General features: G+C 37.7%; 1 long non-coding RNA gene across 1 annotated transcript in view; it reads left to right on the top strand.

Annotated features, from left to right (window-relative positions):
* Positions 1-540: 540 nt before the first annotated feature.
* Positions 541-19,184, top strand: part of LOC309391486 — a 20,749-nt gene continuing 2,105 nt past the window's right edge. Inside the window, exons 1-2 of the long non-coding RNA XR_014175294.1 lie at positions 541-632; positions 17,618-17,780. This is a non-coding gene — a long non-coding RNA (uncharacterized lncRNA). The remainder of the gene's footprint in view (positions 633-17,617; positions 17,781-19,184) is intronic.

The following is a 19,184-nucleotide window of genomic DNA, read 5'->3' on the forward strand; positions in this document are numbered from 1 at the left end:
CAAAGCTTTAGGCAAAATGGTTAACACTGACAGGGAAAGTAATTGGCAAAGCCTGGTGACAGTCACTTTTTATTTTAAAGATTCACTGATTATTTTCTTTTTTTTTAAAAAGGAGCAGGAGGGAGGGGGTTCACAATTTCATTATTAGGTGCCTAGTTGCTGTAATATTCTTTTTAGCCCCAATTTGCTTTTCAGCCTCATTATGTTTTAGGAAATATAAGTTTGCTTTTTTCTCCCTACCGAGCTTGCAATCTCTTGAAACAAGTGCTGCCTAGTACATTTTTTACTCATATTATTTGCCAAAGCACTAACATGCAAGCTGATAAGTGAGATATGAGATTGAGGAAAAGAAATTAAAAAGCGCCTGAAATAACTATAATTCCTCCTTCGAACAATACATACATACACTTTCTCTCTCTCTCTCTCTCTCACCGTCTCCCTCTCCTCTCTCTCTCTCTCTCTCTCTCTCTGTCCCCCCCCCCCCTTATTAAAGGAAAGAATTGCAATTTTTAAGAGAGAAAAAAGCACATGTGATTGGTGTAACTTGCATTCTTTATTCATTCAGGAAACGGTTTGCATTCAGAAATCAGAACTCATCTTTGCTTAGATTTGTACAGATCCTTCTTATAGGGGTGAGTAATTAAAACATTCTAGACTATTGATGACAGGCAGTGCTTGAATGCATGTGTTTGGGGGTTACTGTTTGGTACTTAGAAAGTTATTTTTATTTTTATTTTCCAGGAGAAAAATTAAGAATGTATGATATGCATCTAAAATCAAGGTTAACCATTTCATTCATAACTGTATTAGTTGCCTAAACCCATTTGTCTCTATCTAGCAGGTCATTAGTATGAATCTCTTTTCAGAGAATTGGGCAAGACAGCAGACATTCTGACAAGTTTCAACGGCTACCTTAATGAAGAAGTCCTTTTGCTTATTTTATACAGTTTTGACAAATCATTCTCTCGCATACTTCACTCTTAAAATACTGCTAGACAGAGAGCTGAATTTATCATCTAAGTGGTCAATTTAGCTGCTTACACTGATTTTCCCCTTAGATTAACTAGTCTAATAGTTTGTGTTTTCAGTTCAGAAGATGCTAAATACTGACTTTCAACCTCAAAGTGTGTTCATTAGTCATTTACAAATTATTTTTTATTCCTAAAATCACCCAGCATATCAGCATGCTCTCATGCACCCCGCACTGTGGAATTTTGATAATGTATGTCCTAACTGCTTAATTGATTGATTAGCTTACTGCCGCTTTCTGAGACACCAAATTTATCTTTAATAGCCGGAGTCAGGCACGGCAGGCAATCGAGGGGAGGGGGGGTCCCTTGGCGTCGATTTGCTCTTAACTGGAAAGTCATTACCACTTAATACATGTAGATTGTGTTGAAAGAAAATTATGTGTAATGAAATGAGGGAAAAATTAGTGGAGTGTTATGGGCGAAAGCAGATGTTACGGAGGAATTATGCTAGCAGAGATAATCACCTTCACTAGCATTTGTGTGCTGGGGTGTTAACTCAGGGAGAGAGATGGTGAATGAACAAAATAAATGTATTGATTTACATGGATTTGCTCCTGCAAAATACAGTCATCAGCGGCACACTAAACCTCAAGGTCTATTTCAAAAACTCAAACTTCTTGTTCTGCTGCCCCCTTCTCTCTCCCCCCCCCCTTCTATTATGTATGGATGTCCCTATCTGAAACACGAGGGAGAGGCTGTTAATTTGCTTAGTGTTCTGAAGTTAGGAAGTATCAAAGGACAGTGTACATAAAATCAGATGAAGAGCTAATGCTGGATACTGAGTGCAGGCTGGGCAAAGAGAGAGGCTCAGAAAGCTGTACAAATCAGAGAGCATAGACATTTGTAGAGAGAGGCTGTAGAAAAGTTACAGAGTGCAGTATTTAGCCAAAGAAAGAGAAATGTTTCTATTTTATTAAAGGTATTTTGGTTCAGGGAAATGGTGGCTAGCAAAAAGGTCAAAAATAGGAGTGGGGGGGAAATCTCCAAGATGTGTAGAGGTTTCTAAAGTGATATTTATTTTTTTGTGAAGCCACATTTGTTCTAATCACTTCAAAATATCTGATATGTGTAAATGTGGCATATGCTTATTTTTAGTGTTAGGTGCCCATATTCAGTGGAAGGCTTATTTGCACTAAGAATCTCCTCTTTATTGCTTAATCCCTAATAAAATAAAGTTGCCTCGGGAAGACATTACTTTGTAGAGTTGATTATAAAAGCCATGGATAATTGGGCTTTTCTGACACATTATTGTGTACCTTTGCCTTTTAATGAAGCTTCTGCCACTAGGTTTTGTTGGTTAATTACAATAATACACCCCCCTATCAAGATTATAAGTCTCCTATTCCCAGTATTCATGTAGAGTTAGCAAGAAGGTTGTCAATTCACTTGTCACGATATTAATGAGTCAAAGAGCTGAAGCCAGCCAGCAATGAATCAATTGGAAAACTATGATGAATGTTTCAATAATTAAGGGAATAATTAAACTGCTGAACATAGGATGGCTCTAAATGAAAAAGCTTTTGTAACACTGCCGTATTCTTGTTTATAAAATACAAAAAGGAGATGCTATTTCAGCAATGAAGTAGTTTTTCCACAAAAGTGAACATGTCTTACCTTTCTTTCTTGACTATGACTTTATATACAAATCTATAACTCAAAGATTCCATTTTGTGTACTTGGGCACAAGATAATGGATGGATGGATGGATGGATGGATGGATGATACTGATCTTTGATACAAATATATTTCAGATGGTGAAATGAAAACCACACACCTTGTGCAGATTTTTTGTACATATCAGAAGGAGGAACAACACGGCACTTGTCCACTTGTGTTTCCTTCTAGTTCCACAGTTCTATTATTGTCTTTACACTACCCCATTTTAATGCTCACTTTCAAAATAACATTTATATTTGGGGAATATAAATGGCAAAAATTGATGTCTTTAAATGTGACACAGAATATAAACAATGTAATCAACACAAAATACAACCCAAAACAAAAAGGTTCTTCCTTTATTGATTACATGTAATTTCATTGAATGATTAACTATGGTAAAATATATCTGATCAGATGGCTTAATTATCAGGGCCAGAAATATTAATTGGAAACTGATTTGGAGGCAGTACAGTTAACAAGCATATTGTAGTATGGCTGAACACTCCAATGCCAATTGAATAAATAACTCTATTCTAGAAAATAAAATAAAATAGTTTAAAGGCAGAAACACAGAAATCACATTAACATCTGATGAAATGTACCAACAAACATTCCAGGCTGTGAATCTATTTGTTTAGAAGAATTCCTGAGAACTTCCAACCCTTTGGCATATATATGATCCATAAAGATTCCCCATCAGATTTCTCATCTTTTTAAATTTTAATTTTAAATTTACCCCCCCCCCCCAAAAAAGAAAATTCTTGCCATGTCTCATTCCATTTTATTCTGCTTCTTTTTTCTTACTCCAGTTGACAAAGGTTCTCTATCTTAGGTCTGAGAAGGAAAAGAACTTTATTTCCAAATTGATATAGTTTGCAGATAAGTCAATTATACTTTGTCCAGCATATGGCTAGCATTAGGGCATGGAAGAAGAAGAAAAACTATTTTCTATGTGCATATTGAGCAGTTGGAGGGAAGGGCATCTGCAGCATGGATGAAATTGTCAGGATGGAGTGAAGTTATTTGCAGGACTATCTTTCCTCAGTTCCCTCTAACTGCCCATTGCATCTGGCAAGAGAGCTGTGCTTATAGGTTTTGTCAATTGAAGAATATCATCATGCAAGACCCAGGAACTGAGTCTTTTCTGTTGTGACAGCTACCTTTTGGTACATCATTCTTCTAGAGATTAGATTGGCTATGATCCTACAAGCCTTTCACAAGTCCCTCAACCTTGACATGGGGGTTGGGCTGTCAGTTAGGACCATCAGACATTAATGGTTATTGATTAGTTGTACCTCGGATGTTGCAGCACTGTCACCATGATGAGATGGACAGCCATATAAAATAAATAAAGTTATGATCACATACAGTAATCACAGTCCAACTATTTTTATGTGCATCACACAACTCATGTTTAAAAAGAAATGAGATGGGTGTGAGGATTGGATTACATAGCTATGGCTACCATCTTAATTTTTTTTTATCCCTCCTCTGGCTAGGAGCAACCATCAAAAAGACATTATAGATTCTATCACTTTAAAATGTTAGAATAATTTTCAAAATGTTGGAATAATGTAGGGGTAGTCAATCCATGACTTCTTGGTTCTTTCTTCTCTCAGTGAAGAATTTATTACCTGTTGACCTAAGTGGCTATTTCCACTTAAAAAGCAAATTTTAACATAGAAAATGATTTGCTTGATCTGATTAATTCATCAACTCATTGAACAAAATCAGATTAATTATTTTATTTCTTTATTATGCTTGTATTCCATATGATATTATATGATATTCTCCTCCAATTCTTTCCATTAAGGACATCAAGTTAACTGTTTAGTCCTGGTACTTCTCAATCTTTGCTATCATGTGTCTGCTAAAATGGAAACAAAATACTACTGTGTTTCCCCAAAAATGAGACCCACCTTGAAAACAAGCCCTAGCCTGATTTTTAGGGTGAGCCTAATATAAGCCCTACCCCAAAAATAAGCCCGGGGATGGGTATATCCTACTGTTCCCTTGGCGTAGTGCAGATATCTGTAAGTCCGAGCATGAAGGCAGACTGGGGGGGGGGGGGGAGAGAGACAGGAGATCCGGATATGCTGCATAGCTGCCCGGCTTGAGAGAAGATTATGGGAGGATTGTGCAATGGCGCCAGCAGCAGGTGGAGGCAGATGCACAGGGGAGGGGGGAGACAGGCGATCCGGACATGCTACCTGGCTGCCTGACTCACGGGAGCCTCATGGTATCACTGGCAGCAGGCGGAGGCATAGCCATGGGGGAGCAGGGAAACAGGCAGTCCTGATGCCCTGTGTGGGCGCCTGCCTGGTGCAGCCATGAGCAAGCCAAGAGACAGTGGGATGGAGTGGGTGGTATGTTGGGATCATCTGCCTCCCCCCCCTGATGCCTCTGCCTCCACTTGCTCCACCGTGTACTTTTCACCCAGAGGGTGAAAACTTCATCTGCTTGCAAATGGGATGCTCTATTTCAAAGCATCCCATCTGCAAGTGGATAAAGTTTTGAGTCTCCCACATTTCTCCATCTAGGCAAAAAATATTTGGGTGACATTTGGTCTCTAGGGACCAAAGTGTTTTGCGTGTTTGTATTGCTCAGTCTCCTGCTCTGGTGTTGCACTGGTGTTGGAAGGGGTGACCATGTGGGTTCCTGCTGCACATGGTTGCTGTGCTGCCACCACCAGGCGGTTGTCATGGTGTGGGGCATGGGACTTTGAGGTAAGCTGGTGTGTGCGTGTCAGGGGGCTACACCACTCCTACCTTGCAAGGGTGGCACTAAAAACAATTAAGACACCCCCCAAAATAAGCCCCAGTACTTAGTTTGGGGCCCCAAAAGAAAATAAGGCTGGGTCTTATTTTCAAGAAAACACAGTATTTATGTTCAATAACTAAATTTGAATATGTGTGTGTGTGTGTGTGTGTGTGTGTGTGTAGGTAGGTAGGTATAGATATAGATATAGATATAGATATAGATATAGATATAGATATAGATATAGATATAGATATAGATATAGATAGATGTAGATGTAGATGTAGGTATAGGTATAGGTATAGGTATAGGTATAGGTATAGGTATAGGTATAGATATAGATATAGATATAGATATAGATATAGATATAGATATAGATATAGATAGATAGATAGATAGATGATAGATAGATAGATAGAGATATATACATACATACATACAGTACATACATACATACATACATACATATATCAAATGAAGAAATAATGAAATTTATTAAATAAACACCTTACTGGAAATGCATTCATTTATTTCTAGTAATAGATCATTTCTAAAAATTATCCATCCTTGTAAACAAGACAATATATATCAAAAACCTTTTTTAAAATAATCTATGTATATCATTCAAGTGAACAAATCTATCCTATGCAATTGTTGATGGGCCAGATGCTATAAGTCCTTTTAAATATGACACAAAAGAGCCGTGTATCAAACAATGAAAATCCACTTCAATGAATAAAAGTGGAGGTATAGGCTCCAGAGATTAATGCCATTCACTATAAACCTAAAAATAAGAACTAGCAATGATACTTTGTCCCCAGGAAGATTGATTCTGGTCCTGAATTTTAAAAATAATATCACATGGAAATGTTTTGGTTCTTGATTTCTTATTGAAGACATTTTGTCTGGATTATACATTGTGTTTTTAAACATGATTTGTTAAATAAAATATTAATATCTAGGTTAACTCATTGCATGAAGCCATAATATCTTTGTTCACAAACTATAGAAGTTGGATTCATGTGCTCTATATTAAGCCAGTTTTTTTTAAACTTTGCAAAACTTGATTCCCGGAAATAATACATCTGTGCAACCCCTCTCCCAGAAGAAAACTAAATTTAAAAAATGAATAATAAAACACTAGTGACTGCTATTTTTCGCAGGTTGAGACATTTCTAAAAACTCATGATTTTGTGAAAGACACTTTGACTGATCTAACATAATGGATCACATTTTAAGATTCTGGGCAGCCTGATCATCTTTAATGGCAATTTCTGACTCACTTCCCCACCCAAAAAAAGAAACATTTTTCACCAATTTGAGGAGCATTGTCCCAAAATGTAAGAATCCCAGTACAAAGCCATAAGGTAAGCCAGTACCAGAAAACCAGTAGTGGAAATTTTGAGTAGTTCAGAGAACTGATAAATACCACGGTAAATAACCCCCATCTATTCTCTGCCTCCTGAGTCCAAGCTGATTGGGAGGAAATGGGGATTTTGCAGTAACCTTCCCCTGGAGTGAGGTGGGGATGGAGACTTTACAGTATCCTTCCCCTGCTATGCCCACTAAGCCACACCACACTCACCAAGCCACCCCACGCACACCGCCATACCCAGAGAATTGGTAGTATTTTTTTTTAATCCCACTACTGAGCCACTCATTAAATTGCTTCCACTTCTGTAAAACTTGTTTTGATGTTGAGAACTTAAAATCCATTTTAGGAGTAGTAGTTTAAGGAATATTGATCTTTATTTCTTTGAGGTGTTTTATTGAGAAGTCCATTTTATTACACTGTCATATCATAAGGAGATAGAAGTCACAAAGAAGATACAAATAATTACATTCCTTCTTTATTTTAAGAGCTGGGTTGGTTTGATAGAAACCTACCCCAGCCAGCTTATTAAAATTATTTTGATTGTATTTGCTTCTCAGAAAAAGTAAGCAGTTGCTGGGAAAGGTGGAACTAGTTTGGCTGAATATCGGGACAGCTTGAAGCTGGCAGATTTCACTCTGATTCACCTCCATGAGGTTTTTTCCTAAGTGATCATCATCTTCCCTATCCATTCTTTCTAACTGGAACAACAGTTAATATGTTAATATTAAAAACTCACTATTTGCTACCATAGATAGCATTTGAGTCATTGGGCTGGATTATTGTTTTTTAGCTAACTGTTATAAGACACTTCAAGGACTAGGAAAGTGGAAGTGGATTAAATGAGGGGTGACCAAATAGATTCTCAGTCTGGTTTAGGGATTAGCAGGCTGGTCTCCTTCCTAAAATCAAAATAAAGCAGAAGATTCTGATATTCCTGGATATGCAAGCCAGGAGAAGTGCATCCATCAAGCAGCCTGACTAAAAAGTGAATAATCCTGGATCCTATGATAACAGCAGTCCTCTTCCAGAGCTATAAAAAAATAAAGCTATGATTAATCTTTCCATTAATTGAGTTTTGTATCACATCACATCTGCCTTTCAACCCTCTGTCTCATGTGGATATTTCATCCTCTCATCCAAGTGTAGCACCCCATGAGTGCCGCCTAGAACATGGTGTATATATTACAGTACTGTATCCTTAGAGAGAAATGTTCCAGATCGACTGATAGGCCCAAAAACATCTTGAAAGATCATTGTGAAACATCTTAATTAAGAAGCATTAAATGTTTGATACCAAAACATTTACGGAGCAGATTAAGCCTCTCAGGGTTCAGTTGACATGGTCAGTGTATCATTTCCATTGTACTTCATCATGTCTTTTTGCTCCTGTGGCAGCAGGAGTGTTTTTATTTGTTATTTTTGCAAATGAGAAACTTTCTTTTGCAGAAATGAGTGGTACTTCATAAACATCTATATTGTGTTTCAGTGATTTCTGCAGTAGTCTGTATGGCACCTTGGAACTTTTCTGACTCACCCTTCTGCTCAATTTTTGTTTTTCCATCATAGACTAAATAAAGGGGCATAATAAATGCTCCTATGATCAGCAAATCATAGTTGGCTAAGAGTTGAGTTCTCACTAGCTGAGATATCAAAGAAGAACCATAACCTTAGTTGGCTCTTGGTCAAGTGCCAACAATTCAATACATCTTTCCCAAAACACATTATCTATTCCCATTTTGTCCATAACACAACTCAATTAGATATAGTTAATGACTACCACATACATAACAGCCCAAGGTGATCCAGTTATCCTTATGATTCAGTGATAATAACAAAGGTCTCACTAATGCCATTGCAACCTCTATACAAGTCTTCAGAAACCTATCACCTTCCAGATATATCAGGTGTGTAATCACTCAACCCCTCCAAGACTGAGTGGCTGTGGCTACCAGCACCTCGGTTCAGCCAGCTGACACCATCGCTGGCCATAGGGGGCAAACAACTGTCCCCTGTGGAACGGGCGCGCAATTTGGGCGTCCTCCTTGATGCCTGGCTGTCAATGGAGGACCATGTGGCAGCCGTGGCAAGGGGGGCGTTCCACCAGGTCCGCCTGGTGCGCCAATTGCGCCCCCTACTGGACCGGAGTGCCCTGCGCACGGTCACTCATGCGCTGGTGACGTCTCGCCTGGACTACTGCAATGCCCTCTACATGGGGCTTCCCTTGGGACGCATCCGGAGACTGCAGCTAGTTCAGAACGCAGCCGCGCGGGTCATTATGGGGAGTACACGATACTCCCACGTAACACCCCTCCTGCGCGAGCTGCACTGGCTACCTGTGGCCTTTCGGGTGCGTTTCAAGGTATTGATTACCATCTTTAAAGCGCTCCATGGCATAGGACCTAGTTATCTGCAGGATCGCATCCTACCACACACGTCCCTACGACCAATCCGCTCACATAGGGAGGGACTCCTCCTGGTGCCGTCCGCTAGGCAATGCCAGCGGGCGACACCTAGGAGTAGGTCCTTCTCTGTGATGGGCCCAACCCTCTGGAATGACCACCCCCCTGACATCAGAACCACCACCGACCTCCGCTCCTTCCGTCAAAAATTAAAAACTCACCTGTTTCAATCAGCTGGCCTGGCACTCTCTTAGTTTTGTCTCCCGGGGATATATTTTAACTGGGTTTGGGTATTTTAATTGGGGGTGTTTTTTAGGGTTTCCATAGCATATTTATTTCTTGTACAGTTTCTTCTCCTCCATCTAAATGTTTAGTATTTAATTGTTTTTATACTATTTATATTGTTATTCATGTATTCTATCTGCATTTTATCTGACTGTACACCGCCCTGAGTCCCTTTTTGGGAGAGGGGGCGGTTTAGAAATCCAAATAAATAAATAAATAAATAAATAAATAAATAAATAAATAAATAAATAAATAAATAAATAAATAAATAAATAAATAAATAAATAAATAAATAAATAAATAAATAAATAAATAAATAAATAAATAAATAAATAAATAAATAAATAAATAAATAAATAAATAAATAAATAAATAAATAAATAAATAAATAAATAAATAAATAAATAAATAAATAAATAAATAAATAAATAAATAAATAATAAAAAAAATAAATAATTCCTATTCAAAATTGCATTATTGCTGTTGTGGAAATTTTGGAACTTGCAGTTCCAACACTGTAGTTCCTCTTGGGTTGGTGAAGCAACATTATACTATACTACTGTATATAGGGTTATAATATTATCAGCCCTGCAGTGGTTTCTTAAAGGAAAATGCCTGGGACCAAACAAATGTAGAACTGTTCTACGCTGGGTTTATTGGTATATATGTGTGTGAGAGAGAGAGTGGGGGGGAGAGGGAGGGAAAAAAAGAGCGAAAGACTTTTAAGACCAGGTGAAGACTTTCTATTAATAGCAGTACATTTCAGTATAGATGATGGATGCAATCCTAAAAATAAAATCTGCTTCTTATAACAAAAGGCATTATTTCTTCTGAATCCTACAATTTTATAGTTTTATATTCATATTAAGGAATGGTATCTCTGCAAATTTTGTAAAGGACATAGCTCTCTGTCCTCTTTGTGTACTCATATTTTCCTTTGCTTCTTTTAGAGGTAGATTTTATTGCTACCAAAAAACCCAACAACAACAGTCTAGTCTGCAAATTCATTTTTTGCATAAATGTGGAACAGAACCATTTTGTCAGATTTTTATCTAATGAAGTAGCTTTATGCTACAATAAAACAATCTTGCATATTTTTATATACAACACATTGTTCGGGAAGCTCAATTTGCATTGACAATACTAAGGTGTGATCTTTTCAAGACTGTGATATAGCTCTGGAATTTATTTTAAGTGGATGTAATCTTATCACAGTAAATCTTTTTATTAATTCTTTAGGAACATCAGGAAAGGACTATTATCAGAGATGGAACTTATTCTTGGCATTGTGAAAAACCTCAGATTCAATGCCCAACATCTGTATCTCACATTATAAAGCTATAAACAGATGATAGAATGGTTTTTATTGCTTACTCTAAGAAGCGATTGCCACTTCATGTTGATGGCTAAGCTATATGTATCATTGCTTTGATTTAGCATGGACCAATATTTTTGATTCAGTGTTCCAATCCAAGATTGGTTAAAAAAAAATTTGATAACCTAAGCCATTTCTATAATATGTTTGTAAACTTGTTACAACTAAAGTTTTTACATCTCTGTGTTTGAAGTACAATAAATAACCTGTTCCATCTTCTCAGGAAGTATTTAGGGACTCAGGATTATTCCAATTTAATGCGATTGATTTTCCATTTTTTTTATTACTTTCCAATTTATAATCCATAGTTTGTACAGTATTTGGCTTCCAAATTAGAATGAGGGACACTTAACAAATATAATACTAGTTCCGATTTTGGATGAAAAAGTACAAGCCATAGAAGGTCAATTCAGTAATTTCTAATTCTAGTTTTCTACAAAACATAAAATCAACATATTATGAACACAAGATATTTTTATTTAACACTATTTTGAATTTCTTCTGATAGACTGGTGGCTGTATAACATTATAAAAATAAATACATTTATCATGCTTTGTCAAGGGCTTGACTCACTCAAAAACTTTGTCAAGGGCTTGACTCACTCACTCAAATGTAGTACTGAGAGCTGGAGTATTGTATATAAAGGCAATAATTATCAAGTTTGGGAGACCAGAAATAGTCAAATGAAGAAGGTGTTTAAATACATCTTACATCAACTGCAGAGATTAGAAAGTAAGCTCTGACATTACAGAGCTGAAGAAGCTTCTTGGATGAGAAATGAAATGAAACATCTTCAAAGAAAAACAAGAAAGTCCAATTGAAAAAGCACCTTTGGGCTTCTGGTATTACAGTTTTCTAGGGTTTAGTGACCAGGATTGACTGACCATAATTTCAGATGGATGAATACTTGGAAAAACTAGTATTAAAAACCTTGAGAAGATGTAGAAAATGGGAATATTAGGAGGAATAATTTATTCAATGAGCCACCCAGAGCCAGTAGGAAATTGGGCAGCAACAAAATTGAATGAATGAATGAATGCTACTGCCTTGAGCTCCTACACAGCAGCTGTGGTACAAATGAAATAAAAAAAATGGAATGGATGGATAACTAGAGAGGGAAGGAAGGAGACTTTGCCACAGAGATGGATTGATGCTGGTTCAGCCCAGATCAGGCGAACTATTGTAGCGGCAGCGGGAGACTCCACCTACCTGCCCAAACGCTTTTGTGCATGCACAGAAGCATTGTGCGTGCACACGAGTGCACCTGGGAGCACACCCAAACCAGTAGTAACAAACAAACCCACCATGCTTTGCCACCATGATTTTAATGCTTCCTTTTAAATTTTAATTGAAACAAATGGAAATCAACGTTTATTACTTTAAAATAATTAAATGAGAAGTGATGCAAATAAAATATTTTTTTTCATTTACAGGAGCCTTACCTTTGTTTTTTTAAGGTAATATAAATGGTGGGTGATTGCATTGCTAACTTTGAAAGAAAAGTAAACAAAAATATATACGAATGGGCAGACTCTGCCTCAATATTTTGCTTTGCATGGAGGACATGATTCACTCTACCTTGGCACTTTCCTTCACATGGCAGAAGGTTGCCTCACCTACAGAAAATGAATTGTGCTCATGCATTCCACCTACTCAGAATCCACCTTGGTTTGTTGAAGTGAGCATGGGCATAGCACTTCACTGCTTAGAAGAATGTATGGGGCGTAGAAGTGCTTTACACAATAGTTTTGTTTCCATAAAGTTTCAGAGAAAGGGAGGCATCTCTTTGACATTCCAATGATGGCAATAAGCTCAAATGATGAAGAGGACACTATGCAGGGGCATTAAATGGACTGGTAGAAAAAGGCAGTGTTTACTGTGGCAGTCCTTTTTTGAACAATAATGCCTCTTCATGGCAATTGTTTTGTGAAACCCTCCACAAAAAAAACTTTGAAATGTAGGAAGAGGAAGAGAGGAGTAGGGGAGAGGAAAGGGAAGAAGGAAGGGAAAGGAGAGAGGAAGGAAGAAAGTAGAGAAGAGAGAGAGGGAGAAAAGAAAGGGAAAAGAAGATGGTGTCAAAACAGGAGAGGGATGGTAAACAAAGCAATCCAAATGGTATATTGTAGCCTTATAAATGGAATGACAAATGTATAAGAATGACTAATGTAAAAAATAATAACTATGTGAATGTATACCCATAATTGTATATAGAGAACAAAAAATAAAATAAAAAATCCCCCCAGAAGAGTGAGATATGCTGACCACACCAGAAAATAGTCCGTGCTAATGTAGAAGATATTCTTAAAGGTCATTGTCAAGGAATCTGGGCTTGCAGAAAAACAAAATGTGGCATCTTATAAAGTATACTGTATCTTCCTATTCTTGAAATAAGATATGATACATATCTACAGCTCTTGGTAAAGAATAAAAAAAATTATCACACAAAAAAGTACAATTTAGAATGTTTTTCTACTCATTCGGTGAAACCATATCGCTTTCTTTTCAATTTAATTCACTTCGATGTTTGCTTAGATTTTAGATTTGGTTATTTGTTTCTCAAAGATTCTTTGATTTACTACTTTTCTTTTTTAACATTCTTTCCCCCCCTCCCCATCACTGCATCCTTAGAGATTAAGAGTAGACAAATAGAAATGCATTATTAGTGTCATTTTTGCATGCTTTCACTTCTAAATTCATCCTGTTCAATTTCTTAACTGTAGTTGCATTTAAATATATACATGGCATAACAAAGGAAGGGGGAAAATCTTTTGTAAATGATCAGTGGCAAATGTCACGATTTTCAAAAGGCTTCCAAATAAGCACAGTTATCATAATTTTAGATAATAGAGATAACACAAAGGTAACACAGTTACACATCGTTCTGGTTCTTCCCATTGCATCCTACCTGTGAGCCTTCTAACCTTCAGAGCCTTAAACCAATCCCCCGCCACACCCAAAGTTGTTATTCTTTAGGACTCATTATCTATTATGAGACTAACTATTGCAGAAATATGGGCATGGGTGCCATCCAATGTCTCTGGAGCCAACTAAGCCTGAAAAACTAGCTGGCATCATCAAGAGAATCAATGTTTGAATAGATGTACTTTTCATCTATCTAGCAAGATCCTTCTGACAACCTTAGGTCCTTTTAAAAAGAGCACGCATTTAAAATTACCAGTTTGATATCTGCTTCTTTAAATCTTGCAACTCTTAAATGGCTTTAGAAAAAAGAATGGGTTAAAAAAATCAGCAAAATATTAGGTTACAAGCTGCTTGGTGTATCTGAAACAGAATCTAACCACTTACCTAAAGCATTGATACATTATAATAGTTGACAATTGTTCACCACTGAATAGTTATAATAATAAACTATTCCCCAGACCTATAATTTTGAATCACAAAATTTACCACAAACATAAAGTGCATATGCTGCCGTGAAACTATTATGCTCTCCTGGAGATAATAATGATTACCTTGGATTGGAATACTGCATATTAATATGAGGGCTGAAATAAAAGATTTGACCCATGCATACTGCATTACAGCACTGTATTTTTGGATGGTCATAATAACAGTTTACCATTGGTGTGGTGCTCGCAAGGCCACTGATCAGGTAAATGTAGCAATGGGGCTGGAACCTATTGAATATGGTATATATATTTTTTACCAGCTACCCTTGTATTCTTTGCACTAACTGACAGGTCTCCAGATATTTCCTGTGACAGTTCTACATGAATATTGCGATGTCAATGAACACCAACCTCCACAAAAGGTGCATAGGCTGGGTCTATACATTTAATACAGTTGGGAGGTTTTAGGCAAAGGATCTCCTAATCTGGATCTTCCTCTGTCAGTGACCCCTGGGTTGGCCCATCCTACTATGTTTCATTACTGCATTTACTAGGCACTTGGTGTTTACCCTCAAGGGGAGAAAAAATTCTCAAAAAGCCAGATCGAGTAATCGGGGGGGGGGGGGGGGAGGAGGGAGGAGTTGCTAATTCTGGCCAGTTGTCCCTGCTTGGAATGCTAGGTCAGAAAAAATAAAACAACAAGAAGAGCCTAGGGCAAATTGTGATCCCTGCCAGGATGTGGGACCCTTGGCAACTGCCCAAGAATCCCAGGTGCTGGTGCTGGCAATGACTACATGCAACAGCTGCTTCCAGTAAGTCAGTGATGATGTTGTGAAAGGACTATGGGAACAGCCATGGAATGGAGACTTATTTAAGCATCCCAGAAATAAACAGGCTACCAATAAGCTTGCAGATGCATGCAAGACTCCCTGCACCTGGGTTTTAAAATATTGTTTTATTTTTTTTAAAAAAGTGGGAACACGGGGCATTGCAATGCAAAACCCCACCTTCAAAAGTAACCTGGAACCCAGGTGGCAAATTAACACAGATATAAAGTGGTTAGAATGAATTAAAAATTATATAAAGAAACATCACCATCCCATCAGAATGGAAACTGCTGACAGCTAATTTATTTTTAAGAGCTGGAATTTCTGCTCTCCCACCTGCCAGAGACCCTGCCAGCCACTTTTCATATTTTCCAATTGTGCCAGTTTTCAGTTCCATTGTGTAAGATTCCCTCTCCAAGTAAACATACTGCAAGTTCCCATTGCTGCTTTGCCTGTGCATACAAGCTGTCTTTTACACGCTGAAAGCTAAGGATGGATGAAAACATAGGAAATGACAAAGAATGCAAAGAAATTTGTGGTATCTGACTGGTATATGCATTTATTAAAAGGCATATGATTTCTGGATTACAAATGATTTCATCAAATGCCTTATCCAATAGAGCATTTCTACTGGATGCTTCCAAGACAATATGGTACTGACTCTTTTTGTAACTGTTCTAAGCAGCCTGAATGCTTCACCTTGGCAAGGGAGACAAAGCTTTAATCTGAAGAGAAGAGGAGAGGTTGCAAAATAGGTATCCCATAGCAGGCTGGAATTGTATAAGCTCATGTTGGTTTGGTTGGTTGGTTTGCTTTGTGGAATCTGTTGGAACGGCAATGCTCTAGAAGAGAGGCCTGCCAACATTCCTACCAATAACATAATGTGTCTGGCTTCAGGAGGAAAGGCAACAGGAGATTGATTGATTGGTTGGTTGGTTGATTGGCATCCCACCTTAATTATTTGCATAAATAATGTACACTTGTATAAATAACACAAGATGGCAAACATAGCTATTACTCCATCCTCTTAGTTTTCCCACAACAACCCTGTGAGATGAGATGGGCTGAGAGAAAGAGTGTGACTGGCTCAAAGTCATCTAGCTGGATTCATCCTAAAGTGGGACTAGAACTTACCATGTCCCGACTTCTAGCCTGTGCCTTAACCACTAGAACAAACTTGTTTTTTTATATCATCTATCTATCTATCATCTATCTATCTATCTATTTATCTATCTATCTATCTATCTATCTATCTATCTATCTATCTATCTTTATTAAATTAATTTAAATTATAATTATATAATTTATATGTATATAATATATAATTGAGATTTCAATTAAATTTTAATTTATATTAATATAAATTAAAAATAAAACCCTAAAAATAAAAAAACAATAAACAAAAACAAATGAGAAACATGACATCTACAGTATATCAATGTTCATGTAAACATTTTGAGAGAATTAAGATATAATAAAAATACTGATATTAGATGTTCTGATTTTTTGCTACATTCCTTTCCCTTATTTCTTTTATGAATGCATTCCATAAATATGGGCCTGTCAGTGAGAGTTTTTACTCATTCTAATTGTATAAGCATGTTGCCCATTGTATGATATCTCTTGCCTTCGAAACCTATAATCAATATTGTTTGAATTAGATGTTTCCAAAATATTGTTGTATAATTTGGTAATCTGTGAAGTAAGGGGTCAACTGCAGAGACAAATGGATGCAGATTAAAAATTGAGAAATTCCTTACATTCTGTGAGTTCGTTGTTTTTAAAAAATCATCTATCCTCCCCTTTTCACCATGGTTATCCTTTTTCCCATTTCCCTTCCTTCCTTCCTTCCTTCCTTCCTTCCTTCCTTCCTTCCTTCCTTCCTTCCTTTATTTCTTTCCTTCACAACCTGCATTAGACTATTAATTGGTTTATGATACCAATCTCTAAATCTTGGAAGTGTTCAAATGATCTTTATGGTTAAAAAAAGTAAACCTCTCTGCCTGTCTGAGAAATGGGCTCCTACTGAAACAGCGAAGCATTTGCAGGCTGGAGGTAGTGATTTTCTTCTGCATTATGTGCAGATGAGACTTCCCCAGCCCTCTATGTATTTGAGCCTATGTATTTGTTTTCTCTCTGAAAAAAAGTTGCTATTGGAAGAGAAAGATGCTCCTTTAAGGGAAGGTTTCTAGGAATGGAATTAATTCCCTCTGCATCTCCTCTCAATGCTCAAATCTTGAAACTAATTGTTACTTTAAGTTATTTCACTTCTTGAGGCCTGCCTTAATTGGCTCTTGTAAGACCACTGGCCATTGGCTCCATCTGCAGTTAATGGCTCTGAGTTTTATCCTGCTGGTCCTGGATGGTCACCAGTGCCATTTGCCATTGAGGTTTTTTTAAAAAATAGATACCAATATTGGCATGATAGGGAGGCCATGCTACATATGATCTTAATTTTTCCATTCATGTCTATGGGATCAAAGGGGGGGAGGGTGAAGAGCATGTTTCCTTTCTCTGGGGAAAACATTTGAATAGACACTATCCTTGATTTACTACAGATTCAGGAATTGCTTCTATATACTATCAAAGTGCTTGTCTTTATGATTGATACCTGGCTATGCAAAAAAAAAGGATAAGTATATATCTGTTCCTCACATTTGGGAGGCACCTATGGTTGATAGAATGGGAGTACACAGGACTGGAAAAACTTGTGCGAATGAGGTAAGCTAAGGCTGCATGTGAAATTTATGTTATTGGGAATGACATAGCTATTCCAGCTTTTCAAGAGTTTATCCACTCTACCAATGGTGGGCTGCAGGCAGTATGCCCCGGTACGGGCATACCGGAGCCTGCCCAGAGCACCATGTACCGCTCCATCCCAGGGGTGGGTTCCTGCCAGTTCTAACCTCTTCTATAGAAGAAGTTCCACAAATCTACAGTGCCATTTAGAACCGGTTCCAGCTCCCTCCCCCCGCCCATCCGGACATCACCAAGATGAAGAGCGAGAGGAGGAATTCTGGGAGTTGAAGTCCACAAGTCTTAAAGCTGTCAAGTTTGAACACCCCTGGGTTTTTTTTTTCTAAAGGGTTCGGGGTGCACGGCCTTGTAACTTGCAAGCTTTAAGACTTGTGTGCTTCAAATGCCAGAGTTTCTGAGCCAACATTTTGGTTGCTAAGCAAGAGCGTTGTTAAGCGAGTTTCACCACATTTTACAAGTTGGCCACGCCCACCCAGTCACATGGCTGACAAACCACTCCCACCCAATCACATGGCCAGCAAGCCACTCCCACCCGGTTACATGGCCGGCAAGCCACTCCCACAAAGCAGGCCACACCTACAGAAGAGGTTCTAAAAAAATTTGAAACCCACCACTGGCCCACCCGTACCGGTTGGAACACCATCCAGAACCCACTGCACTCTACCAATTAGGGTTTTAGCAGTTCTTGGGTAAAAGAACTAGCATCACTCCTGGGTAACATCAGCAGAGACAGTTACCAGGAGGACCACCAATATTATTACTAGCTGCAATAAAAAAAGCACTTCTTAAAATGTTTTTCCCACCTAATTGTCAAAACTGAATAATATTATCAGCTTTTTTATCCTTTGAGTATTTCTCTAATAAGAAAGCAGAGAGATGCACAGCAAATAAAAGCAGAAGATTTGAGGATGCAAAGCAATCATGCAAAATGACTTTCATATCAGTTCGATAAGCAGCTGAAATTTAATAACTACATCTCTCCTATGGTGCCAGATGAAAGTTTAATACTTTATGCTTCAGCTTCTTCTTTTTTTTTCCCTGTACGACGCTCATTCAGAACTGTAACTTTTCCTTTTATAGTCTATGAAGTGTTGGGAGGGAGGTTAGTGCAGTAGATTAATCAAAGCTCTGGAGAACAGACCAAAATTGAGCTTAGTATGGAGAAGTATGGTATGTACTTTCCCTCTTAACAAAGCCACCACCACCACCACCCCCAATCCCAAAAAGAGCTCTGGCAATCATAAAGAAAATGAACGGACATCCTCAACAAAAGTTAGCCATCTTTGAGAATGTCCAATCTGGTTCAAAGTTCTTTCTCTTACGTCCCCTACACCCTTGTTTCCATTCTGTAAATGTATAATTGACAAT

Source organism: Natrix helvetica (genome assembly GCF_964273705.1).
Source record: "Natrix helvetica genome assembly, chromosome: 1".
Classification (NCBI taxonomy): Eukaryota; Metazoa; Chordata; class Lepidosauria; order Squamata; family Natricidae; genus Natrix; species Natrix helvetica.